Source organism: Ascaphus truei, chromosome 3, assembly GCF_040206685.1.
Source record: "Ascaphus truei isolate aAscTru1 chromosome 3, aAscTru1.hap1, whole genome shotgun sequence".
Taxonomy (NCBI): domain Eukaryota; kingdom Metazoa; phylum Chordata; class Amphibia; order Anura; family Ascaphidae; genus Ascaphus; species Ascaphus truei.
The window spans coordinates 432308652-432335026 of record NC_134485.1 but is presented as its reverse complement, the minus strand read 5'-3'; positions in this window follow the sequence as shown (position 1 = coordinate 432335026).

Here is a 26375-nt window from a genome sequence, read left to right as displayed (position 1 = left end):
CGCTCCGCGCTGGGAAAATTCCTCCCTCGTACTCCTTCCTGCCGCGGCACGCGCTCCACGCTGGGAATATTCCTCCCGCATACTCCTTCCTGCCGCGGCCCGCGCTCCACGCTGGGAATATTCCTCCCTCGTACTCCTTCCTGCCGCGGCCCGCGCTCCGCGCTGGGAATATTCCTCCCTCGTAATCCTTCCTGCCGCGGCACGCGCTCCGCGCTGGGAATATTCCTCCCTCGTACTCCTTCCTGCCGCGGCATGCGCTCCGCGCTGGGAATATTCCTCCCTCGTACTCCTTCCTGCCGCGGCATGCGCTCCACGCTGGGAATATTCCTCCCTCGTACTCCTTCCTGCCGCGGCACGCGCTCCGCGCTGGGAATATTCCTCCCTCGTACTCCTTCCTGCCGCGGCATGCGCTCCGCGCTGGGAATATTCCTCCCTCGTACTCCTTCCTGCCGCGGCACGCGCTCCGCGCTGGGAATATTCCTCCCTCGTACTCCTTCCTGCCGCGGCACGCGCTCCGCGCTGGGAATATTCCTCCCTCGTACTCCTTCCTGCCGCGGCACGCGCTCCGCGCTGGGAATATTCCTCCCTCGTACCCCTTCCTGCCGCGGCACGCGCTCCGCGCTGGGAATATTCCTCCCTCGTGCTCCTTCCTGCCGCGGCACGCGCTCCGCGCTGGGAATATTCCTCCCTCGTACTCCTTCCTGCCGCGGCACGCGCTCCGCGCTGGGAATATTCCTCCCTCGTACTCCTTCCTGCCGCGGCACGCGCTCCAGGCTGGGATTATTCCTCCCTCGTACTCGTTCCTGCCGCGGCACGCGCTCCGCGCTGGGAATATTCCTCCCTCGTACTCCTTCCTGCCGCGGCACGCGCTCCGCGCTGGGAATATTCCTCCCTCGTGCTCCTTCCTGCCGCGGCCCGCACTCCGCGCTGGGAATATTCCTCCCTCGTACTCCTTCCTGCCGCGGCACGCGCTCTGCGCTGGGAATATTCCTCCCTCGTACTCCTTCCTGCCGCGGCCCGCGCTCCGCGCTGGGAATATTCCTCCCTCGTACTCCTTCCTGCCGCGGCCCGCGCTCCGCGCTGGGAATGTTCCTCCCTCGTACTCCTTCCTGCCGCGGCACGCGCTCCGCGCTGGGAATATTCCTCCCTCGTACTCCTTCCTGCCGTGGCACGCGCTCCGCGCTGGGAAAATTCCTCCCTCGTACTCCTTCCTGCCGCGGCACGCGCTCCACGCTGGGAATATTCCTCCCGCATACTCCTTCCTGCCGCGGCCCGCGCTCCACGCTGGGAATATTCCTCCCTCGTACTCCTTCCTGCCGCGGCACGTGCTCCGCGCTGGGAATATTCCTCCCTCGTACTCGTTCCTGCCGCGGCACGCGCTCCGCGCTGGGAATATTCCTCCCTCGTACTCCTTCCTGCCGCGGCCCGCGCTCCGCGCTGGGAATATTCCTCCCTCGTACTCGTTCCTGCCGCGGCACGCGCTCCGCGCTGGGAATATTCCTCCCTCGTACTCCTTCCTGCCGCGGCACGCGCTCCGCGCTGGGAATATTCCTCCCTCGTACTCCTTCCTGCCGCGGCACGCGCTCCACGCTGGGAATATTCCTCCCTCGTACTCCTTCCTGCCGCAGCGAGCGCTCCGCGCTGGGAATATTCCTCCCTCGTACTCCTTCCTGCCGCGGCACCCTCTCCGCGCTGGGAATATTCCTCCCTCGTGCTCCTTCCTGCCGCGGCGCGCGCTCCGCGCTGGGAATATTCCTCCCTCGTACTCCTTCCTGCCGCGGCGCGCGCTCCGCGCTGGGAATATTCCTCCCTCGTACTCCTTCCTGCCGCGGCCCGCGCTCCGCGCTGGGAATATTCCTCCCTCGTACTCGTTCCTGCCGCGGCACGCGCTCCGCGCTGGGAATATTCCTCCCTCGTACCCCTTCCTGCCGCGGCACGCGCTTTGCGCTGGGAATATTCCTCCCTCGTACTCCTTCCTGCCGCGGCCCGCGCTCCGCGCTGGGAATATTCCTCCCTCGTACTCCTTCCTGCCGCGGCACGCTGGGAATATTCCTCCCTCGTATTCCTTCCTGCCGCGGCCCGCGCTCCGCGCTGGGAATATTCCTCCCTCGTACTCCTTCCTGCCGCGGCCCGCGCTCCGCGCTGGGAATATTCCTCCCTCGTACTCCTTCCTGCCGCGGCACGCGCTCCACGCTGGGAATATTCCTCCCTCGTACTCCTTCCTGCCGCAGCGAGCGCTCCGCGCTGGGAATATTCCTCCCTCGTACTCCTTCCTGCCGCGGCACCCTCTCCGCGCTGGGAATATTCCTCCCTCGTGCTCCTTCCTGCCGCGGCGCGCGCTCCGCGCTGGGAATATTCCTCCCTCGTACTCCTTCCTGCCGCGGCGCGCGCTCCGCGCTGGGAATATTCCTCCCTCGTACTCCTTCCTGCCGCGGCCCGTGCTCCGCGCTGGGAATATTCCTCCCTCGTACTCGTTCCTGCCGCGGCACGCGCTCCGCGCTGGGAATATTCCTCCCTCGTACCCCTTCCTGCCGCGGCACGCGCTTTGCGCTGGGAATATTCCTCCCTCGTACTCCTTCCTGCCGCGGCCCGCGCTCCGCGCTGGGAATATTCCTCCCTCGTACTCCTTCCTGCCGCGGCACGCTGGGAATATTCCTCCCTCGTATTCCTTCCTGCCGCGGCCCGCGCTCCGCGCTGGGAATATTCCTCCCTCGTACTCCTTCCTGCCGCGGCCCGTGCTCCGCGCTGGGAATATTCCTCCCTCGTACTCGTTCCTGCCGCGGCACGCGCTCCGCGCTGGGAATATTCCTCCCTCGTACCCCTTCCTGCCGCGGCACGCGCTTTGCGCTGGGAATATTCCTCCCTCGTACTCCTTCCTGCCGCGGCCCGCGCTCCGCGCTGGGAATATTCCTCCCTCGTACTCCTTCCTGCCGCGGCACGCTGGGAATATTCCTCCCTCGTATTCCTTCCTGCCGCGGCCCGCGCTCCGCGCTGGGAATATTCCTCCCTCGTACTCCTTCCTGCCGCGGCCCGCGCTCCGCGCTGGGAATATTCCTCCCTCGTACTCCTTCCTGCCGCGGCGCGCGCTCCGCGCTGGGAATATTCCTCCCTCGTACTCCTTCCTGCCGCGGCCCGTGCTCCGCGCTGGGAATATTCCTCCCTCGTACTCGTTCCTGCCGCGGCACGCGCTCCGCGCTGGGAATATTCCTCCCTCGTACCCCTTCCTGCCGCGGCACGCGCTTTGCGCTGGGAATATTCCTCCCTCGTACTCCTTCCTGCCGCGGCCCGCGCTCCGCGCTGGGAATATTCCTCCCTCGTACTCCTTCCTGCCGCGGCACGCTGGGAATATTCCTCCCTCGTATTCCTTCCTGCCGCGGCCCGCGCTCCGCGCTGGGAATATTCCTCCCTCGTACTCCTTCCTGCCGCGGCCCGCGCTCCGCGCTGGGAATATTCCTCCCTCGTACTCCTTCCTGCCGCGGCCCGCGCTCTGCGCTGGGAATATTCCTCCCTCGTATTCCTTCCTGCCGCGGCCCACGCTCCGCGCTGGGAATATTCCTCCCTCGTACTCCTTCCTGCCGCGGCCCGCGCTCCGCGCTGGGAATATTCCTCCCTCGTACTCCTTCCTGCCGCGGCACGCGCTCCGCGCTGGGAATATTCCTCCCTCGTACTCCTTCCTGCCGTGGCCCGCGCTCCGCGCTGGGAATATTCCTCCCTCGTACTCCTTCCTGCCGCGGCCCGCGCTCCGCGCTGGGAATATTCCTCCCTCGTACTCCTTCCTGCCGCGGCACGCTGGGAATATTCCTCCCTCGTACTCCTTCCTGCGGCGGCACGCGCTCCGCGCTGGGAATATTCCTCCCTCGTACTCCTTCCTGCCGCGGCACGCGCTCTGCGCTGGGAATATTCCTCCCTCGTACTCCTTCCTGCCGCGGCACACGCTCCGCGCTGGGAATATTCCTCCCTCGTATTCCTTCCTGCCGCGGCCCGCGCTCCGCGCTGGGAATATTCCTCCCTCGTACTCCTTCCTGCCGCGGCCCGCGCTCCGCGCTGGGAATATTCCTCCCTCGTACTCCTTCCTGCCGCGGCCCGCGCTCCGCGCTGGGAATATTCCTCCCGCATACTCCTTCCTGCCGCGGCACGCGCTCTGCGCTGGGAATATTCCTCCCTCTTACTCCTTCCTGCCGCGGCCCGCGCTCCGCGCTGGGAATATTCCTCCCTCGTACTCCTTCCTGCCGCGGCACGCGCTCCGCACTGGGAATATTCCTCCCTCGTACTCCTTCCTGCCGCGGCCCGCGCTCCGCGCTGGGAATATTCCTCCCTCGTACTCGTTCCTGCCGCGGCACGCGCTCCGCGCTGGGAATATTCCTCCCTCGTACTCCTTCCTGCCGCGGCATGCGCTCCGCGCTGGGAATATTCCTCCCTCGTACTCCTTCCTGCCGCGGCATGCGCTCCACGCTGGGAATATTCCTCCCTCGTACTCCTTCCTGCCGCGGCACGTGCTCCGCGCTGGGAATATTACTCCCTCGTACTCCTTCCTGCCGCGGCCCGCGCTCCGCGCTGGGAATATTCCTCCCTCGTACTCCTTCCTGCCGCGGCACGCGCTCCGCGCTGGGAATATTCCTCCCTCGTACTCCTTCCTGCCGCGGCACGCGCTCCGCGCTGGGAATATTCCTCCCTCGTACTCCTTCCTGCCGCGGCATGCGCTCCGCGCTGGGAATATTCCTCCCTCGTACTCCTTCCTGCCGCGGCATGCGCTCCACGCTGGGAATATTCCTCCCTCGTACTCCTTCCTGCCGCGGCACGCGCTCCGCGCTGGGAATATTCCTCCCTCGTACTCCTTCCTGCCGCGGCACGCGCTCCGCGCTGGGAATATTCCTCCCTCGTACTCCTTCCTGCCGCGGCACGCGCTCCGCGCTGGGAATATTCCTCCCTCGTACTCCTTCCTGCCGCGGCACGCGCTCCGCGCTGGGAATATTCCTCCCTCGTACCCCTTCCTGCCGCGGCACGCGCTCCGCGCTGGGAATATTCCTCCCTCGTACTCCTTCCTGCCGCGGCACGCGCTCCGCGCTGCGAATATTCCTCCCTCGTGCTCCTTCCTGCCGCGGCCCGCGCTCCGCACTGGGAATATTCCTCCCTCGTACTCCTTCCTGCCGCGGCGAGCGCTCCGCGCTGGGAATATTCCTCCCTCGTACTCCTTCCTGCCGCGGCACGCGCTCCAGGCTGGGATTATTCCTCCCTCGTACTCGTTCCTGCCGCGGCACGCGCTCCGCGCTGGGAATATTCCTCCCTCGTACTCCTTCCTGCCGCGGCACGCGCTCCGCGCTGGGAATATTCCTCCCTCGTGCTCCTTCCTGCCGCGGCCCGCACTCCGCGCTGGGAATATTCCTCCCTCGTACTCCTTCCTGCCGCGGCCCGCGCTCCGCGCTGGGAATGTTCCTCCCTCGTACTCCTTCCTGCCGCGGCACGCGCTCCGCGCTGGGAATATTCCTCCCTCGTACTCCTTCCTGCCGTGGCACGCGCTCCGCGCTGGGAAAATTCCTCCCTCGTACTCCTTCCTGCCGCGGCACGCGCTCCACGCTGGGAATATTCCTCCCGCATACTCCTTCCTGCCGCGGCCCGCGCTCCACGCTGGGAATATTCCTCCCTCGTACTCCTTCCTGCCGCGGCCCGCGCTCCGCGCTGGGAATATTCCTCCCTCGTACTCGTTCCTGCCGCGGCACGCGCTCCGCGCTGGGAATATTCCTCCCTCGTACTCCTTCCTGCCGCGGCACGCGCTCCGCGCTGGGAATATTCCTCCCTCGTACTCCTTCCTGCCGCGGCATGCGCTCCACGCTGGGAATATTCCTCCCTCGTACTCCTTCCTGCCGCGGCACGCGCTCCGCGCTGGGAATATTCCTCCCTCGTACTCCTTCCTGCCGCGGCGCGCGCTCCGCGCTGGGAATATTCCTCCCTCGTACTCCTTCCTGCCGCGGCCCGCGCTCCGCGCTGGGAATATTCCTCCCTCGTACTCGTTCCTGCCGCGGCACGCGCTCCGCGCTGGGAATATTCCTCCCTCGTACCCCTTCCTGCCGCGGCACGCGCTCCGCGCTGGGAATATTCCTCCCTCGTACTCCTTCCTGCCGCGGCCCGCGCTCCGCGCTGGGAATATTCCTCCCTCGTACTCCTTCCTGCCGCGGCACGCTGGGAATATTCCTCCCTCGTATTCCTTCCTGCCGCGGCCCGCGCTCCGCGCTGGGAATATTCCTCCCTCGTACTCCTTCCTGCCGCGGCCCGCGCTCCGCGCTGGGAATATTCCTCCCTCGTACTCCTTCCTGCCGCGGCCCGCGCTCTGCGCTGGGAATATTCCTCCCTCGTATTCCTTCCTGCCGCGGCCCACGCTCCGCGCTGGGAATATTCCTCCCTCGTACTCCTTCCTGCCGCGGCCCGCGCTCCGCGCTGGGAATATTCCTCCCTCGTACTCCTTCCTGCCGCGGCCCACGCTCCGCGCTGGGAATATTCCTCCCTCGTACTCCTTCCTGCCGCGGCACGCGCTCCGCGCTGGGAATATTCCTCCCTCGTATTCCTTCCTGCCGCGGCCCGCGCTCCGCGCTGGGAATATTCCTCCCTCGTACTCCTTCCTGCCGCGGCACGCTGGGAATATTCCTCCCTCGTACTCCTTCCTGCGGCGGCACGCGCTCCGCGCTGGGAATATTCCTCCCTCGTACTCCTTCCTGCGGCGGCACGCGCTCCGCGCTGGGAATATTCCTCCCTCGTACTCCTTCCTGCCGCGGCACGCGCTCCGCGCTGGGAATATTCCTCCCTCGTACGCCTTCCTGCGGCGGCACGCGCTCCGCGCTGGGAATATTCCTCCCTCGTACTCCTTCCTGCCGTGGCCCACGCTCCGCGCTGGGAATATTCCTCCCTCGTACTCCTTCCTGCCGCGGCACGCGCTCCGCGCTGGGAATATTCCTCCCTCGTATTCCTTCCTGCCGCGGCCCGCGCTCCGCGCTGGGAATATTCCTCCCTCGTACTCCTTCCTGCCGCGGCCCGCACTCCGCGCTGGGAATATTCCTCCCTCGTATTCCTTCCTGCCGCGGCCCGCGCTCCGCGCTGGGAATATTCCTCCCTCGTGCTCCTTCCTGCCGCGGCCCGCACTCCGCGCTGGGAATATTCCTCCCTCGTATTCCTTCCTGCCGCGGCCCGCGCTCCGCGCTGGGAATATTCCTCCCTCGTACTCCTTCCTGCCGCGGCCCGCACTCCGCGCTGGGAATATTCCTCCCTCGTACTCCTTCCTGCCGCGGCACGCGCTCCGCGCTGGGAATATTCCTCCCTCGTACTCCTTCCTGCCGCGGCACGCGCTCCGCGCTGGGAATATTCCTCCCGCATACTCCTTCCTGCCGCGGCACGCGCTCTGCGCTGGGAATATTCCTCCCTCTTACTCCTTCCTGCCGCGGCCCGCGCTCCGCGCTGGGAATATTCCTCCCTCGTACTCCTTCCTGCCGCGGCACGCGCTCCGCGCTGGGAATATTCCTCCCTCTTACTCCTTCCTGCCGCGGCACGCGCTCTGCGCTGGGAATATTCCTCCCTCGTACTCCTTCCTGCCGCGGCATGCGCTCCGCGCTGGGAATATTCCTCCCTCGTACTCCTTCCTGCCGCAGCACGCGCTCCGCGCTGGGAATATTCCTCCCTCGTACTTCTTCCTGCCGCGGCACGCGCTCCACGCTAGGAATATTCCTCCCTCTTACTCCTTCCTGCCGCGGCCCGCGCTCCGCGCTGGGAATATTCCTCCCTCGTACTCCTTCCTGCCGCGGCACGCGCTCCGCGCTGGGAATATTCCTCCCTCGTACTCCTTCCTGCCGCGGCACGCGCTCCGCGCTGGGAATATTCCTCCCTCGTACTCCTTCCTGCCGCGGCACGCGCTCCGCGCTGGGAATATTCCTCCCTCGTACTCCTTCCTGCCGCGGCACGCGCTCTGCGCTGGGAATATTCCTCCCTCTTACTCCTTCCTGCCGCGGCCCGCGCTCCGCGCTGGGAATATTCCTCCCTCGTACTCCTTCCTGCCGCGGCACGCTGGGAATATTCCTCCCTCGTATTCCTTCCTGCCGCGGCACGCGCTCCGCGCTGGGAATATTCCTCCCTCGTACTCCTTCCTGCCGCGGCACGCGCTCCGCGCTGGGAATATTCCTCCCGCATACTCCTTCCTGCCGCGGCACGCGCTCTGCGCTGGGAATATTCCTCCCTCGTACTCCTTCCTGCCGCGGCACGCGCTCCGCGCTGGGAATATTCCTCCCTCGTACTCCTTCCTGCCCCGGCACGCGCTCCGCGCTGGGAATATTCCTCCCTCGTACTCCTTCCTGCCGCGGCCCGCGCTCCGCGCTGGGAATATTCCTCCCTCGTACTCCTTCCTGCCGCGGCCCACGCTCCGCGCTGGGAATATTCCTCCCTCGTACTCCTTCCTGCGGCGGCACGCGCTCCGCGCTGGGAATATTCCTCCCTCGTACTCCTTCCTGCCGCGGCACGCGCTCCGCGCTGGGAATATTCCTCCCTCGTACTCCTTCCTGCCGCGGCACGCGCTCCGCGCTGGGAATATTCCTCCCTCGTACTCCTTCCTGCCGCGGCACGCGCTCCGCGCTGGGAATATTCCTCCCTCGTACTCCTTCCTGCCGCGGCACGCGCTCCGCGCTGGGAATATTCCTCCCTCGTACTCCTTCCTGCCGCGGCACGCGCTCCGTGCTGGGAATATTCCTCACTCGTACTCCTTCCTGCCGCGGCATGCGCTCCGCGCTGGGAATATTCCTCCCTCGTACTCCTTCCTGCCGCGGCATGCGCTCCGCGCTGGGAATATTCCTCCCTCGTACTCCTTCCTGCCGCGGCACGCTGGGAATATTCCTCCCTCGTACTCCTTCCTGCCGCGGCCCGCGCTCCGCGCTGGGAATATTCCTCCCTCGTACTCCTTCCTGCCGCGGACCGCGCTCCGCGCTGGGAATATTCCTCCCTCGTACTCCTTCCTGCCGCGGCACGCTGGGAATATTCCTCCCTCGTACTCCTTCCTGCCGCGGCACGCGCTCCGCGCTGGGAATATTCCTCCCTCGTACTCCTTCCTGCCGCGGCACGCGCTCCACGCTGGGAATATTCCTCCCGCATACTCCTTCCTGCCGCGGCACACGCTCCGCGCTGGGAATATTCCTCCCTCGTACTCATTCCTGCCGCGGCCCGCGCTCCGTGCTGGGAATATTCCTCCCTCGTACTCCTTCCTGCCGCAGCACGCGCTCCGCGCTGGGAATATTCCTCCCTCGTACTCCTTCCTGCCGCGGCACGCGCTCCGCGCTGGGAATATTCCTCCCTCGTACTCCTTCCTGCCGCGGCCCGCGCTCCGCGCTGGGAATATTCCTCCCTCGTACTCCTTCCTGCCGCGGCCCGCGCTCCGCGCTGGGAATATTCCTCCCTCGTACTCCTTCCTGCCGCGGCACGCGCTCCGCGCTGGGAATATTCCTCCCTCGTACTCCTTCCTGCCGCGGCACGCGCTCTGCGCTGGGAATATTCCTCCCTCGTACTCCTTCCTGCCGCGGCACGCACACCGCGCTGGGAATATTCCTCCCTCGTACTCCTTCCTGCTGCGGCACGCGCTCCGCGCTGGGAATATTCCTCCCTCGTACTCCTTCCTGCCGCGGCACGCGCTCCGCGCTGGGAATATTCCTCCCTCGTACTCCTTCCTGCCGCGGCACACGCTCCGCGCTGGGAATATTCCTCCCTCGTACTCCTTCCTGCCGCGGCACACGCTCCGCGCTGGGAATATTCCTCCCTCGTACTCCTTCCTGCCGCGGCACACGCTCCGCGCTGGGAATATTCCTCCCTCGTACTCCTTCCTGCCGCGGCACGCGCTCCGCGCTGGGAATATTCCTCCCTCGTACTCCTTCCTGCCGCGGCACGCGCTCCGCGCTGGGAATATTCCTCCCTCGTACTCCTTCCTGCCGCGGCACGCGCTCCGCGCTGGGAATATTCCTCCCTCGTACTCCTTCCTGCCGCGGCCCGCGCTCCGCGCTGGGAATATTCCTCCCTCGTACTCCTTCCTGCCGCGGCACGCGCTCCGCGCTGGGAATATTCCTCCCTCGTACTCCTTCCTGCCGCGGCCCGCGCTCCGCGCTGGGAATATTCCTCCCTCGTACTCCTTCCTGCCGCGGCCCGCGCTCCGCGCTGGGAATATTCCTCCCTCGTACTCCTTCCTGCCGCAGCACGCGCTCCGCGCTGGGAATATTCCTCCCTCGTACTCCTTCCTGCCGCGGCCCGCACTCCGCGCTGGGAATATTCCTCCCTCGTACTCCTTCCTGCTGCGGCACGCGCTCCGCGCTGGGAATATTCCTCCCTCGTACTCCTTCCTGCCGCGGCCCGCGCTCCGCGCTGGGAATATTCCTCCCTCGTACTCCTTCCTGCCGCGGCACGCGCTCCGCGCTGGGAATATTCCTCCCTCGTACTCCTTCCTGCGGCGGCACGCGCTCCGCGCTGGGAATATTCCTCCCTCGTACTCCTTCCTGCCGCGGCACGCGCTCCGCGCTGGGAATATTACTCCCTCGTACTCCTTCCTGCCGCGGCATGCGCTCCGAGCTGGGAATATTCCTCCCTCGTACCCCTTCCTGCCGCGGCACGCGCTCCGCGCTGGGAATATTCCTCCCTCGTACTCCTTCCTGCCGCGGCCCGCGCTCCGCGCTGGGAATATTCCTCCCTCGTACTCCTTCCTGCCGCGGCGCGCGCTCCGCGCAGGGAATATTCCTCCCTCGTACTCCTTCCTGCCGCGGCACGCGCTCCGCGCTGGGAATATTCCTCCCTCGTACTCCTTCCTGCCACGGCACGCGCTCCGCGCTGGGAATATTCCTCCCTCGTACTCCTTCCTGCCGCGGCCCACGCTCCGCGCTGGGAATATTCCTCCCTCGTACTCCTTCCTGCGGCGGCACGCGCTCCGCGCTGGGAATATTCCTCCCTCGTACTCCTTCCTGCCGCGGCACGCGCTCCGCGCTGGGAATATTCCTCCCTCGTACTCCTTCCTGCGGCGGCACGCGCTCCGCGCTGGGAATATTCCTCCCTCGTACTCCTTCCTGCCGCGGCACGCGCTCCGCGCTGGGAATATTCCTCCCTCGTACTCCTTCCTGCGGCGGCACGCGCTCCGCGCTGGGAATATTCCTCCCTCGTACTCCTTCCTGCCGCGGCCCGCGCTCCGCGCTGGGAATATTCCTCCCTCGTACTCCTTCCTGCCGCGGCCCGCGCTCCGCGCTGGGAATATTCCTCCCTCGTACTCCTTCCTGCCGCAGCACGCGCTCCGCGCTGGGAATATTCCTCCCTCGTACTCCTTCCTGCCGCGGCCCGCACTCCGCGCTGGGAATATTCCTCCCTCGTACTCCTTCCTGCCGCGGCACGCGCTCCGCGCTGGGAATATTCCTCCCTCGTACTCCTTCCTGCCGCGGCCCGCGCTCCGCGCTGGGAATATTCCTCCCTCGTACTCCTTCCTGCCGCGGCACGCGCTCCGCGCTGGGAATATTCCTCCCTCGTACTCCTTCCTGCGGCGGCCCGCACTCCGCGCTGGGAATATTCCTCCCTCGTACTCCTTCCTGCTTTGGCCCGCGCTCCGCGCTGGGAATATTCCTCCCTCGTACTCCTTCCTGCCGCGGCACGCGCTCCGAGCTGGGAATATTCCTCCCTCGTACTCCTTCCTGCCACGGCACGCGCTCCGCGCTGGGAATATTCCTCCCTCGTACTCCTTCCTGCCGCGGCCCGCGCTCCGCGCTGGGAATATTCCTCCCTCTTACTCCTTCCTGCCACGGCACGCGCTCCGCGCTGGGAATATTCCTCCCTCGTACTCCTTCCTGCCACGGCACGCGCTCCGCGCTGGGAATATTCCTCCCTCGTACTCCTTCCTGCCACGGCACGCGCTCCGCGCTGGGAATATTCCTCCCTCGTACTCCTTCCTGCCGCGGCCCACGCTCCGCGCTGGGAATATTCCTCCCTCGTACTCCTTCCTGCGGCGGCACGCGCTCCGCGCTAGGAATATTCCTCCCTCGTACTCCTTCCTGCCGCGGCACGCGCTCCGCGCTGGGAATATTCCTCCCTCGTACTCCTTCCTGCGGCGGCACGTGCTCCGCGCTGGGAATATTCCTCCCTCGTACTCCTTCCTGCCGCGGCACGCGCTCCGCGCTGGGAATATTCCTCCCTCGTACTCCTTCCTGCGGCGGCACACGCTCCGCGCTGGGAATATTCCTCCCTCGTACTCCTTCCTGCTGCGGCGCGCGCTCCGCGCTGGGAATATTCCTCCCTCGTACTCCTTCCTGCCGCGGCACGCGCTCCGCGCTGGGAATATTCCTCCCTCGTACTCCTTCCTGCCGCGGCACGTGCTCCGCGCTGGGAATATTCCTCCCTCGTACTCCTTCCTGCCGCGGCACGCGCTCCGCGCTGGGAATATTACTCCCTCGTACTCCTTCCTGCCGCGGCACGCGCTCCGCGCTGCGAATATTCCTCCCTCGTACTCCTTCCTGCCGCGGCCCGCACTCCGCGCTGGGAATATTCCTCCCTCGTACTCCTTCCTGCCGCGGCACGCGCTCCGCGCTGGGAATATTCCTCCCTCGTACTCCTTCCTGCCGCGGCATGCGCTCCGCGCTGGGAATATTCCTCCCTCGTACTCCTACCTGCCGCGGCCCGCACTCCGCGCTGGGAATATTCCTCCCTCGTACTCCTTCCTGCCGCGGCACGCGCTCCGCGCTGGGAATATTCCTCCCTCGTACTCCTTCCTGCCGCGGCCCGCACTCCGCGCTGGGAATATTCCTCCCTCGTACTCCTTCCTGCCGCGGCACGCGCTCCGCGCTGGGAATATTCCTCCCTCGTACTCCTTCCTGCCGCGGCATGCGCTCCGCGCTGGGAATATTCCTCCCTCGTACTCCTACCTGCCGCGGCCCGCACTCCGCGCTGGGAATATTCCTCCCTCGTACTCCTTCCTGCCGCGGCATGCGCTCCGCGCTGGGAATATTCCTCCCTCGTACTCCTTCCTGCCGCGGCCCGCACTCCGCGCTGGGAATATTCCTCCCTCGTACTCCTTCCTGCCGCGGCACGCGCTCCGCGCTGGGAATATTCCTCCCTCGTACTCCTTCCTGCCGCGGCCCGCACTCCGCGCTGGGAATATTCCTCCCTCGTACTCCTACCTGCCGCGGCACGCGCTCCGCGCTTGGAATATTCCTCCCTCGTACTCCTTCCTGCCGCGGCACGCTGGGAATATTCCTCCCTCGTACTCCTTCCTGCCGCGGCCCGCGCTCCGCGCTGGGAATATTCCTCCCTCGTACTCCTTCCTGCCGCGGCACGCGCTCCGAGCTGGGAATATTCCTCCCTCGTACTCCTTCCTGCCGCGGCGCGCTGGGAATATTCCTCCCTCGTACTCCTTCCTGCCGCGGCACGCGCTCCGCGCTGGGAATATTCCTCACTCGTACTCCTTCCTGCCGCGGCACGCGCTCCGCGCTGGGAATATTCCTCCCTCGTACTCCTTCCTGCCGCGGCATGCGCTCCGCGCTGGGAATATTCCTCCCTCGTACTCCTTCCTGCCGCGGCGCGCTGGGAATATTCCTCCCTCGTACTCCTTCCTGCCGCGGCACGCGCTCCGCGCTGGGAATATTCCTCCCTCGTACTCCTTCCTGCCGCGGCCCGCACTCCGCGCTGGGAATATTCCTCCCTCGTACTCCTTCCTGCCGCGGCACGCGCTCCGCGCTGGGAATATTCCTCCCTCGTACTCCTTCCTGCCGCGGCATGCGCTCCGCGCTGGGAATATTCCTCCCTCGTACTCCTTCCTGCCGCGGCCCGCACTCCGCGCTGGGAATATTCCTCCCTCGTACTCCTTCCTGCCGCGGCACGCGCTCCGCGCTTGGAATATTCCTCCCTCGTACTCCTTCCTGCCGCGGCACGCTGGGAATATTCCTCCCTCGTACTCCTTCCTGCCGCGGCCCGCGCTCCGCGCTGGGAATATTCCTCCCTCGTACTCCGCGCTGGGAATATTCCTCTTTCGTACTCCTTCCTGCCGCGGCCCGCGCTCCGCGCTGGGAATATTCCTCCCTCGTACTCCTTCCTGCCGCGGCGCGCGCTCCGCGCAGGGAATATTCCTCCCTCGTACTCCTTCCTGCCGCGGCACGCGCTCCGCGCTGGGAATATTCCTCCCTCGTACTCCTTCCTGCCACGGCACGCGCTCCGCGCTGGGAATATTCCTCCCTCGTACTCCTTCCTGCCGCGGCCCACGCTCCGCGCTGGGAATATTCCTCCCTCGTACTCCTTCCTGCGGCGGCACGCGCTCCGCGCTGGGAATATTCCTCCCTCGTACTCCTTCCTGCCGCGGCCCGCGCTCCGCGCTGGGAATATTCCTCCCTCGTACTCCTTCCTGCCGCGGCCCGCGCTCCGCGCTGGGAATATTCCTCCCTCGTACTCCTTCCTGCCGCAGCACGCGCTCCGCGCTGGGAATATTCCTCCCTCGTACTCCTTCCTGCCACGGCCCGCACTCCGCGCTGGGAATATTCCTCCCTCGTACTCCTTCCTGCCGCGGCACGCGCTCCGCGCTGGGAATATTCCTCCCTCGTACTCCTTCCTGCCGCGGCCCGCGCTCCGCGCTGGGAATATTCCTCCCTCGTACTCCTTCCTGCCGCGGCACGCGCTCCGCGCTGGGAATATTCCTCCCTCGTACTCCTTCCTGCGGCGGCCCGCACTCCGCGCTGGGAATATTCCTCCCTCGTACTCCTTCCTGCTTTGGCCCGCGCTCCGCGCTGGGAATATTCCTCCCTCGTACTCCTTCCTGCCGCGGCACGCGCTCCGCGCTGGGAATATTCCTCCCTCGTACTCCTTCCTGCCACGGCACGCGCTCCGCGCTGGGAATATTCCTCCCTCGTACTCCTTCCTGCCGCGGCCCGCGCTCCGCGCTGGGAATATTCCTCCCTCTTACTCCTTCCTGCCACGGCACGCGCTCCGCGCTGGGAATATTCCTCCCTCGTACTCCTTCCTGCCGCGGCCCGCGCTCCGCGCTGGGAATATTCCTCCCTCGTACTCCTTCCTGCCACGGCACGCGCTCCGCGCTGGGAATATTCCTCCCTCGTACTCCTTCCTGCCGCGGCCCACGCTCCGCGCTGGGAATATTCCTCCCTCGTACTCCTTCCTGCGGCGGCACGCGCTCCGCGCTGGGAATATTCCTCCCTCGTACTCCTTCCTGCCGCGGCACGCGCTCCGCGCTGGGAATATTCCTCCCTCGTACTCCTTCCTGCGGCGGCACGTGCTCCGCGCTGGGAATATTACTCCCTCGTACTCCTTCCTGCCGCGGCACGTGCTCCGCGCTGGGAATATTCCTCCCTCGTACTCCTTCCTGCCGCGGCACGCGCTCTGCGCTGGGAATATTCCTCCCTCGTACTCCTTCCTGCCGCGGCACGCGCTCCGCGCTGGGAATATTCCTCCCTCGTACTCCTTCCTGCGGCGGCACGCGCTCCGCGCTGGGAATATTACTCCCTCGTACTCCTTCCTGCCGCGGCACGCGCTCCGAGCTGAGAATATTCCTCCCTCGTACTCCTTCCTGCCGCGGCCCACGCTCCGCGCTGGGAATATTCCTCCCTCGTACTCCTTCCTGCCGCGGCACGCGCTCCGCGCTGGGAATATTACTCCCTCGTACTCCTTCCTGCCGCGGCACGCGCTCCGCGCTGCGAATATTCCTCCCTCGTACTCCTTCCTGCCGCGGCCCGCACTCCGCGCTGGGAATATTCCTCCCTCGTACTCCTTCCTGCCGCGGCACGCGCTCCGCGCTGGGAATATTCCTCCCTCGTACTCCTTCCTGCCGCGGCATGCGCTCCGCGCTGGGAATATTCCTCCCTCGTACTCCTTCCTGCCGCGGCCCGCACTCCGCGCTGGGAATATTCCTCCCTCGTACTCCTTCCTGCCGCGGCACGCGCTCCGCGCTTGGAATATTCCTCCCTCGTACTCCTTCCTGCCGCGGCACGCTGGGAATATTCCTCCCTCGTACTCCTTCCTGCCGCGGCCCGCGCTCCGCGCTGGGAATATTCCTCCCTCGTACTCCTTCCTGCCGCGGCACGCGCTCCGATCTGGGAATATTCCTCCCTCGTACTCCTTCCTGCCGCGGCGCGCTGGGAATATTCCTCCCTCGTACTCCTTCCTGCCGCGGCACGCGCTCCGCGCTGGGAATATTCCTCCCTCGTACTCCTTCCTGCCGCGGCACGCGCTCCGCGCTGGGAATATTCCTCCCTCGTACTCCTTCCTGCCGCGGCATGCGCTCCGCGCTGGGAATATTCCTCCCTCGTACTCCTTCCTGCCGCGGCGCGCTGGGAATATTCCTCCCTCGTACTCCTTCCTGCCGCGGCACGCGCTCCGCGCTGGGAATATTCCTCCCTCGTACTCCTTCCTGCCGCGGCCCGCACTCCGCGCTGGGAATATTCCTCCCTCGTACTCCTTCCTGCCGCGGCACGCGCTCCGCGCTGGGAATATTCCTCCCTCGTACTCCTTCCTGCCGCGGCATGCGCTCCGCGCTGGGAATATTCCTCCCTCGTACTCCTTCCTGCCGCGGCCCGCACTCCGCGCTGGGAATATTCCTCCCTCGTACTCCTTCCTGCCGCGGCACGCGCTCCGCGCTGGGAATATTCCTCCCTCGTACTCCTTCCTGCCGCGGCACGCGCTCCGCGCTTGGAATATTCCTCCCTCGTACTCCTTCCTGCCGCGGCACGCTGGGAATATTCCTCCCTCGTACTCCTTCCTGCCGCGGCCCGCGCTCCGCGCTGGGAATATTCCTCCCTCGTACTCCTTCCTGCCGCGGCACGCGCTCCGCGCTGGGAATATTCCTCCCTCGTACTCCTTCCTGCCGCGGCACACGCTCCGCGCTGGGAATATTCCTCCCTCGTACTCCTTCCTGCGGCGGCACGCGCTCCGAGCTGGGAATATTCCTCCCTCGTACTCCTTCCTGCCGCGGCACGCTGGGAATATTCCTCCCTCGTACTCCTTCCTGCCGCGGCCCGCGCTCCGCGCTGGGAATATTCCTCCCTCGTACTCCTTCCTGCCGCGGCACGCGCTCCGAGCTGGGAATATTCCTCCCTCGTACTCCTTCCTGCCGCGGCGCGCTGGGAATATTCCTCCCTCGTACTCCTTCCTGCCGCGGCACGCGCTCCGAGCTGGGAATATTCCTCCCTCGTACTCCTTCCTGCCGCGGCACGCGCTCCGCGCTGGGAATATTCCTCCCTCGTACTCCTTCCTGCCGCGGCCCGCGCTCCGCGCTGGGAATATTCCTCCCTCGTACTCCTTCCTGCCGCGGCACGCGCTCCGCGCTGGGAATATTCCTCCCTCGTACTCCTTCCTGCCGCGGCCCACGCTCCGCGCTGGGAATATTCCTCCCTCGTACTCCTTCCTGCCGCGGCCCGCGCTCCGCGCTGGGAATATTCCTCCCTCGTACTCCTTCCTGCGGTGGCACGCGCTCCGCGCTGGGAATATTCCTCCCTCGTACTCCTTCCTGCCGCGGCACGCGCTCCGCGCTGGGAATATTCCTCCCTCGTACTCCTTCCTGCCGCGGCACGCGCTCCGCGCTGGGAATATTCCTCCCTCGTACTCCTTCCTGCCGCGGCACGCGCTCCGCGCTGGGAATATTCCTCCCTCGTACTCCTTCCTGCCGCGGCCCGCGCTCCGCGCTGGGAATATTCCTCCCTCGTACTCCTTCCTGCCGCGGCACGCGCTCCGCGCTGGGAATATTCCTCCCTCGTACTCCTTCCTGCCGCGGCCCGCGCTTCGCGCTAGGAATATTCCTCCCTCGTACTCCTTCCTGCCGCGGCACGCGCTCTGCGCTGGGAATATTCCTCCCTCGTACTCCTTCCTGCCGCGGCCCGCGCTCCGCGCTGGGAATATTCCTCCCTCGTACTCCTTCCTGCCGCGGCACGCGCTCCGCGCTGGGAATATTCCTCCCTCGTACTCCTTCCTGCCGCGGCACGCGCTCCGCGCTGGGAATATTCCTCCCTCGTACTCCTTCCTGCCGCGGCGCGCTGGGAATATTCCTCCCTCGTACTCCTTCTGTGTGTTTCAGATTTCGGTATTCGCATCCCTGTGGGACACGTCGATTTCTTCATCAACGGTGGCAGAGACCAGCCGGGCTGTCCCTCCTTCCGGAAACGTGAGCCGAACCGACTGCCGCTGCAATCCCCAAATATTACTGAAGGACCGGGGGGCTCAACTCCAGTCCTCCACTCCCCCCCCCCCCCAAACAGGTCTGGCTTTCAGGATATTGCAGCTTCAGCACAGGTGGCTCAATCAGAAGCTCAGTTGAAAACTGAGCCACCTGTGCTGAAGCAGGGACTGATTGAGCCACCTGTGCTGAAGCAGGAATATCCTGAAAACCTGACCCGTTGGGGGGGTCTTGAGAATTGGAGTTGAACACCCCTGCTGTAGAAGATAACCTCGACGCTTGAGTTTAGAAACACTTTAGGGCCGGTTTAGTAGTGAACACTCCGAGCACCTTTTTTGGCACACGAAAATCTCATTTTAAATAGCGCTTGTGTGCGTCTCCGTACTCACCTAAACATTTCTGCGCCGGCCGTGTCACAAATGGACTGTGCTTGGTGTACCGATGCAGAAGCTATGTGCTAAAAATAAAGGTTTCTGTGCAACCCACAAATGGAGAAAGCGCTTCAAAAGTGTCCGCAAAATTCAACTGTTCGCAAACCGTTATAATAGTGTTTGCGCAGAATGAAGCTGCGATGTTCCAACCCAAAAAATGTATTCCATACCGCACGGGGGTTTCCTTAGCACAATGTCATCTTTTACAGTATGGCTATTATAAATAAATAATAATAATAATATTATAAATAATATTCCACGAATCACTGATATTTACTAATACTCGTTATAAAGAAATAACAAATACACATTGTTTTCATTTAAATTGGATCCTTGGGGTATTCAGCGTGAGGGCGGTGTCATATTAAAGAACAAACTGTGACGTGTGTATTAAGTCTGCCCACGTACGACACAGTTGTGTTACGGTTTGCATTCCTTTTTATCTCTGAAACATTGACGTGGCGCCTCAGGGACTAATCTGAGGCCTTCCCTGTACTGAGAAAACAAATTGTACTGTGGTTTAAAGAGGCAATCCAGGCCGCTTAAAAAATGTTTTTTGTTTTAATATATCCCGCCTTTCATTACCTTTTATTGAAAACGAATTAATTAAGCTGGCGATCGATTAGCTCTCCCGTGATCGATCAGCAAAGGTCCGGCTTCCCAGGTCAATCCGTCAGTCAGTGTAACTCAGCAGCTACAATGTATCCTGATATTACTCAGATAACATTATCTATTGTTACAGTTTGCAGCTCCAACTGCTGGGAACAGTGGCAACAAATTATCACAAACAGGAAAGTGTTGCAAAGATCTTGCACTGCTGGGGAGGTGGGATAAAGACTGATATAGAGATCAAAAGATGCTCCGTATATTAAAACGGATTACAAACGGCACTCGGAGATTACAATTTGCCACTTACTGCCGGTTCTGTGAATTCGCACATTCCTCGTTCTCATGAAAAAAACAGTTAGAGGCAATAAAAAAATTAGGATTGAAGCTGGGGGTCTCGGGAGCTGAACCCCGTTAATTTCAGCTCTGCGGACCCCCTGCTTCCGGAGATACAGACCCCTGTGGAAGGTTCCGGTAGCCGCTCCGGCTACGATACCTCTGGTTCACATAATGGCGACTCTATGGTCCCGTGGGCCAATAGGAATCCGTGACGTCATCCCTTGCGGCTTCCTATTGGCCAGCACGTCCGGGAGCGTAAAACCTGCAGGAGATACCGGCGCCCCCCACGCAGGAAAGTATCTCAGAAAGCAGGGGGTCCCCGGAGCTGAAATTAATGGGGTTCATCTCCGGAGACCCCCGCTTAATCCTATATATTTTTTATATAATTTTGATTGCTTCTTTCTCATCCTTTGGTTGTAAATGTCGCGTTTTGTATTTGTCGGGGGTTAAAGGTGAAAGGTGCCTCAGAACTTGGACCTTTTAATTGTGGGTTCAAGAAAATCTGAGTAGGGATTCTCTGGATTAATTATGTTACTATTGTTTATTGACAAGCTCCTAATTAAATCTGTGTTTACGTTTTTTTTTAATGTGTGTTACCTCTTGGATAGAAATTGAGGTAAAGGAATGATTATTGTCCTTTATTACTAACTTTTATTCTAGTTAAATGGCACCGTGATTCTGTATTTTCGAGGCGTATTCAGTGAGATAGCGCGGCCTTGTCACTACCCAGCGGAAAGTTCCATTCAAGTAATGGGATTTTCCGCGCGGTAGCGCCAAATCGGCATTCTGGTACTTTATTGGTTCAGCGCCTTTGTACCCCGCTTCTGAGAAGAGTATCTTAAATATGATGGAAATTCACAATATGAGGGGTTTAACCGAAAAGACTTCTGCTTCTGTTTATGTACAAGACTTGTACAGGGTATGTGTACCAACCTGGGTATGGGTAGGGTATGTGTGCCCACCTATGTATGGGTATAAGTAGGGTATATACAGGGTATGTGTGCCCACCTGGGTATGGGTAGGGTATGTGTGCCCACCTACGTATGGGTAGGGTATGTACAGGGTATGTCTGCCCACCTGGGTATGGGTAGGGTATGTGTGCCCACCTATGTATGAGTAGACTATGTACAGGGTATGTGTGCCCACCTGGGTATGGGTAGGGTATGTGTGCCCACCTATGTATGGGTATGGGTAGGGTATGTACAGGGTATGTGTGCCCACCTGGGTATGGGTAGGATATGTGTGCCCACCTATGTATGGGTAGGCTATGTACAGGGTATGTGTGCCCACCTGGGTATGGGTAGTGTATGTGTGCCCACCTATGTATGTGTACGGGTAGTGTATGTACAGGGTATGTGTGACCACCTGGGTATGGGTAGGGTATGTGTGCCCACCTATGTATGGGTACGGGTAGGGTATGTACAGGGTATGTGTGCCCACCTGGGTATGGGTAGGGTATGTACAGGGTATGTGTGCCCAGCTGGGTATGGGTGGGGTATGTGTGCCCACCTATGTATGGGTAGGGTATGTACAGGGTATGTGTGCCCACCTGGGTATGGGTAGGGTATGTGTGCCCACCTATGTATGGGTATGGGTAGGGTATGTACAGGGTATGTGTGCCCACCTGGGTATGGGTAGGGTATGTGTGCCCACCTATGTATGGGTAGGCTATGTACAGGGTATGTGTGCCCACCTGGGTATGGGTAGTGTATGTGTGCCCACCTATGTATGGGTACGGGTAGGGTATGTACAGGGTATGTGTGCCCACCTGGGTATGGGTAGGGTATGTGTGCCCACCTATGTATGGGTATAGGTAGGGTATATACATTGTATGTGTGCCCACCTGGGTATGGGTAGCATATGTGTGCCCACCTATGTATGGGTACGGGTAGGGTATGTACAGGGTATGTGTTCCCACCGATAAGGGGTTACTTGCTGCTCTTAGGAGAATACATACAGCCGCTTGTCTGCGTCACGTGATGAAGGACGTTTCCCGACACGCTAGAACAGCTGATAAAGACCTGACATGTATTTGTTACACGGTGTCCATCGAGATGTCAGACCAACGTTACATGAGACCTACAGATGTAGCCAGACTTCCTGTCCCCGGCACCGCGGCCGAACAGGCAACAGCCAGCGGCGCCCAGGACACTGTCTGCCGCGATCATGCTGCGGGGGTCCATGCTTCTGAATGCCCCCTCGGCCCCCTGGCAGCATTAATTCTTTGGTGCGGCAACAGCAGCGGTCACGTGACTGCATGCGGTAAAGGCACCGACGACACCAAAACCTCGCTATACCTGTATTTAACCCTGGTGAAGGCCTGTGTGGCCGAAACGTTGGTCTGACACCTGCAGGGATTGACACAAACACAATAAATCTTAGGTCTCATTCAGCTGGAGAGCCAGGAAGCGCCTTTATCACCCGTGTAGTGACCGCCACAGTCTACCTGCTCCGTATGCAACAGTTCAAAGGTTATTTGACCGTGTCCCGGCTGCATAACTAGAGCAAAAATCTGCAGCAATTTATTCACAGAATAAAGGTCCCGTGTAATTTAACGGGATTTTAATATTTATTTAATATTTAATTCCAGATTTATAAAGATGTGATATTTATTTAATATTTAATACCAGATTTATAAAGATTTATAAAGATGTAATATTTATTTAATATTTAATACCAGATTTATAAAGATGTAATATTTATTTAATATTTAATACCAGATTTATAAAGATTTATAAAGATGTAATATTTATTTAATATTTAATACCAGATTTATAAAGATTTATAAAGATGTAATATTTATTTAATACCAGATTTATAAAGATCTGGCGCTGTTTTTGCGCCGGTGCTGCGGTGATAAACGGGCGCGTCGGTGAGTCTCCGCGAGTGACCATGCTGGCGCTTCTTCTCTTGCAGTGTACGAGTATCTGATCTGCGACCACATGAGATCCGTCACCATGTATATCAATGCCGTGCGCGGGCTCTGCTCGTTCATCGGTTTCCCCTGCTCCAGCTACAAGGAATTCAGCGATGGTGGCTGCCTGGACTGCACACACCCACTCCTCTCATCCTGTCCGCGTATAGGTACCAGGCTTTCGTTAAGGCGCGTAGCGCAGCACTGTATACAGGACCCCGCTCGCCCCATGAGACCCCAGAGAGCTAACACCCTGGTGTTTACCACCTAGGGTGCAAAGGGGATAAAGTAAGAGGTGAATGAAGTGGGAATAGACATTGACGCACTGCTCCTTTATCTGTTTGATATTTGCATCAGATTTAACACAAAGGAAATGAAAGAGCACAGCCAAAGTCCGTAGATTAAAAATGAAATATTCCAACGCAGCTCCAACTAGAGAAGTGTTTATTGTGTTAGCTCGCCATTTGCAAGGGTGAAAGAAAACGCACCTACGCGTTTCGTGCAAAGCACTTCATCAAGGTGCTAGCCTGGCAGGCTTTATCCCTGTATCACATTACTGTTGCTGCATATTTATCACATTATCCCTTATGGGGGAAAGTATTGTGGCCAATTATTGTGGTTGTCATGTGGACGCATTAGGTCCTTATCTCTCCTGGGCTGTATACACTATATGGACTGCTTTTTTGGGATATCTTTATAGCACTCCGGATACTTATGGATTATATACATACACTTGGGTAGAGTATACATTTGATATTTTGGGGACCATCTCTCAACCAATCGCAATATTGGAAATGATGGTGAGTGGGGAAGTGACAATAACCCTCCCGCGTACAGTGTGCCGCGAATACAAACACCGCGTCTCCGGCAGGTGCGCAACGCTGCCTTTCCCCATTCTCTCTAAGCATACACATGCGGCCAGGGATTCTGGGTAATGACATGCAAATGAGCACTTGCAGTGTGTCAACTTTTGCTTCTTATCCCTTGTAACATGGTTCCCTATAAGCTTATGCCTGCCGCATTACACAGCTGCGTGGGGTAAAGAAGTGCAGAGCCAGTAACCCCACTCACAGACAGCAGTTTCCACCTTTTGGGGGTCTCCTCAGTGTGAGGCTGGTTGCTGGCTGTGCAACGTGAAGCTGCTCGTGGCTGCAACCAGACACTTCATATGTAACGGGGTCTCCACCGTGGGGTGCAAAGTGTTACCCGGAGACGTTTACTCAACTTCAGACTTTTTATTATTTTAACACACATATAATATAAAAACCGCGACGTCCTGAGAAGGGGGCGTTTCGTATTATAACCTCTCGTGTAACTCCTCCGGCTGACAGGCCGCGAATCACCGGCTGGCGCAATGCGGCAAAACTTGGGGCTTTATTGACAAAACACTGTACAGACATTGACATACGTTGCACGCGGATAGTAATTTGTGGCAAACAACCCATGCCAGTACTTCATCCCCTAATACTTCCCATCCCTATTCAGGGGAGGTGCACGGCTTAGTGTAGTTCCCCATTAATAAGCAGAGAGTGGAAACCCCTTGCGGGGAGACACTTATGCAGACGAGAACCCGCTGGATGTGCAGGGTCAGAATCAAGCAAGGGATGCAGTATAGCAAACCCTATGAGACCAGCTCACTCGCCATCCCTATCCCCCAAACTTGGGGTTTCCTGGTCCTTTTATTAGGTGCTAACTTAGAAAGGGGCCCGTTCCTAACTGTAAAACCATACAGAATGACAGGACACATCTTAATACTGGTTCCCGAAACACACCAACCTCTTTACAGGACTCACAGTGAGGATCCCAGTGATAACACTGAAGAACCTACTTCTAGAACATTGGGTGGAGTTATATATACCCTTACATCAACATCATACATCACATGATGGGGAGGGGAATATCTGGAGTGAGCCCACACAGCTAACCCCTTAGGGCAATCAAACCGTTTACAGATCTAGTAGATCTCCCCAAAGATGCGGCTGCAAGTAGTTCAGTAGGGGCGAGTAGCCCTCGGGAAATCCTTCGGATAAGGAATATGCAATGAATACTTCAAGGGATGCAGAATTCTGACCTTCTTGTGACCTTATTCCAACATTCAAAACCACACTTCGTTAGAAAAAGGATATTTAAAGATGCACTCCCACATTACAGAGCCAAAAAACAAGGTTTTGTAAGTAATTTAACAATCTAATTGGCTCCTGAAACAAATCTAACGGTGCTAAAAGCAAAGATTTGGCCAGTTTTTGGTTGCTTTGGAAATCCAGTACAGATTGCATTTCTGAGGGGCCCCAGATTTGCCCCAAGTGTTTGTCTGTCACATGCTTAATTTACCCTTAGCCCACACTGCCCATCTCAGAGAGCCAATACAAGTGAAGGGAGGGAGAGAAATGGGGGGTTTCCCTGTGCAAACTCTTATTGAACACACCATGACATGACACAAAAGGAGGAAATACCGCCACTGCCCCTCCCCCCACCGCCCCCCACCCCCAGCATGTTCACAAACTAACTTGAAAAAAATGACTATTTCCTAGGCTCAATGTTATTAGATCGTTCTGGAGCTGAATCTCCATGATTTCAGCTCGGGGACCCCCTGATTTCAGCTCTGGGACCCCCTGATTTCTGAGATACTTACTTGCATAGGTGCTGCAGGTTATTTCCTGGTTCTTAAATCTCCATATTGTGCATGAACCATCGGGACTGGGGGGCACTTTCAGAAGGAAGTATCTCGGGAACGAGGGGGGTCACTTTCAGAAGGAAGTATCTCGGGAACGAGGGGGGTCACTTTCAGAAGGAAATATCTCGGGAACGAGGGGGGTCACTTTCAGAAGGAAGTATCTCAGGAACGAGGGGGGTCACCAGAGCTGAAAATGTACAAGATTCAGCTACAGAGACCCCCTACTTCTCACCTATGTAAAAACAAGAAAAAAAAGTGAGTAGGTGGAACTACCCCTTTAAATATGGCCCTGCCATTAGTACACTCTGAGTCAGTAATTTAGCATTAGATAATCATAATTATCCAGATTATTATTTGGTGGTAAAAACCCCAGGTTACATGAATCCATGTTTATATGATTTCCGGCTTGGTCCTCTCGTCTCCATTTTGTTTTGTTTTTTGGTCCAGGGCTGGGGGAAACGGTGGTGGTGGCTGGCGGAGAGAAGTCACCCAAGGAAGTCCAGGTTTTCATGATGACCACGCCCACAGCTCCTTTTTGTGGTGAGTGACCGGTCGGGCGGCCCCACTGTATCTGGTGAAACCCGAAGAGCAGAACACTAGGACGTAGGTATTAAGTCCAAAGTGGTGCAACTCGGGAGCAAAAACAATACTCAAAAAGGTATCAATGGGATTGAACTCTTTGCCTCAGAATTGCACCACTTTGACATTGATACATAAGCCCCATACAGAGGTGTTTATATAGTGATATCTGTAGGAGAAGGGTATTTAGTCGCTACCGCAGTGCATTATTTGTAACCAGGACATTGATAAGACATATGGTGATACCTTCTTTTCTAGACGATGGATGATATAAATATATATATCGATTTTATTATTTTTTTAATACCAGGTGCCATATGATACTCATATATATATATATATATATATATATATATATATATATATATATATATATATATATATATATATATATATATATATAAGATGCAGTGATGTATTGTGGTCCCACGAGGCGATCAATGCTTTTAGAATGGTTGTGATGACGTCTTGTGGTGCGTGGATCCTGGACAATGGGTTTGGAGATGATGCCTCGGTCTCTTGTGTATCATAGCTGTGGATTCCCTGTTCACAGCTTACCACACTCTGGTGGAGTTCACCCTGACTGAGCCACGAGACAAGAGCATCAACATTAGAATACAGTTTGAGAGCGACAATTCAACCGCCAGCATGAAGATCACAATGTGAGTTCTCTCTCCTTCCTTTAGT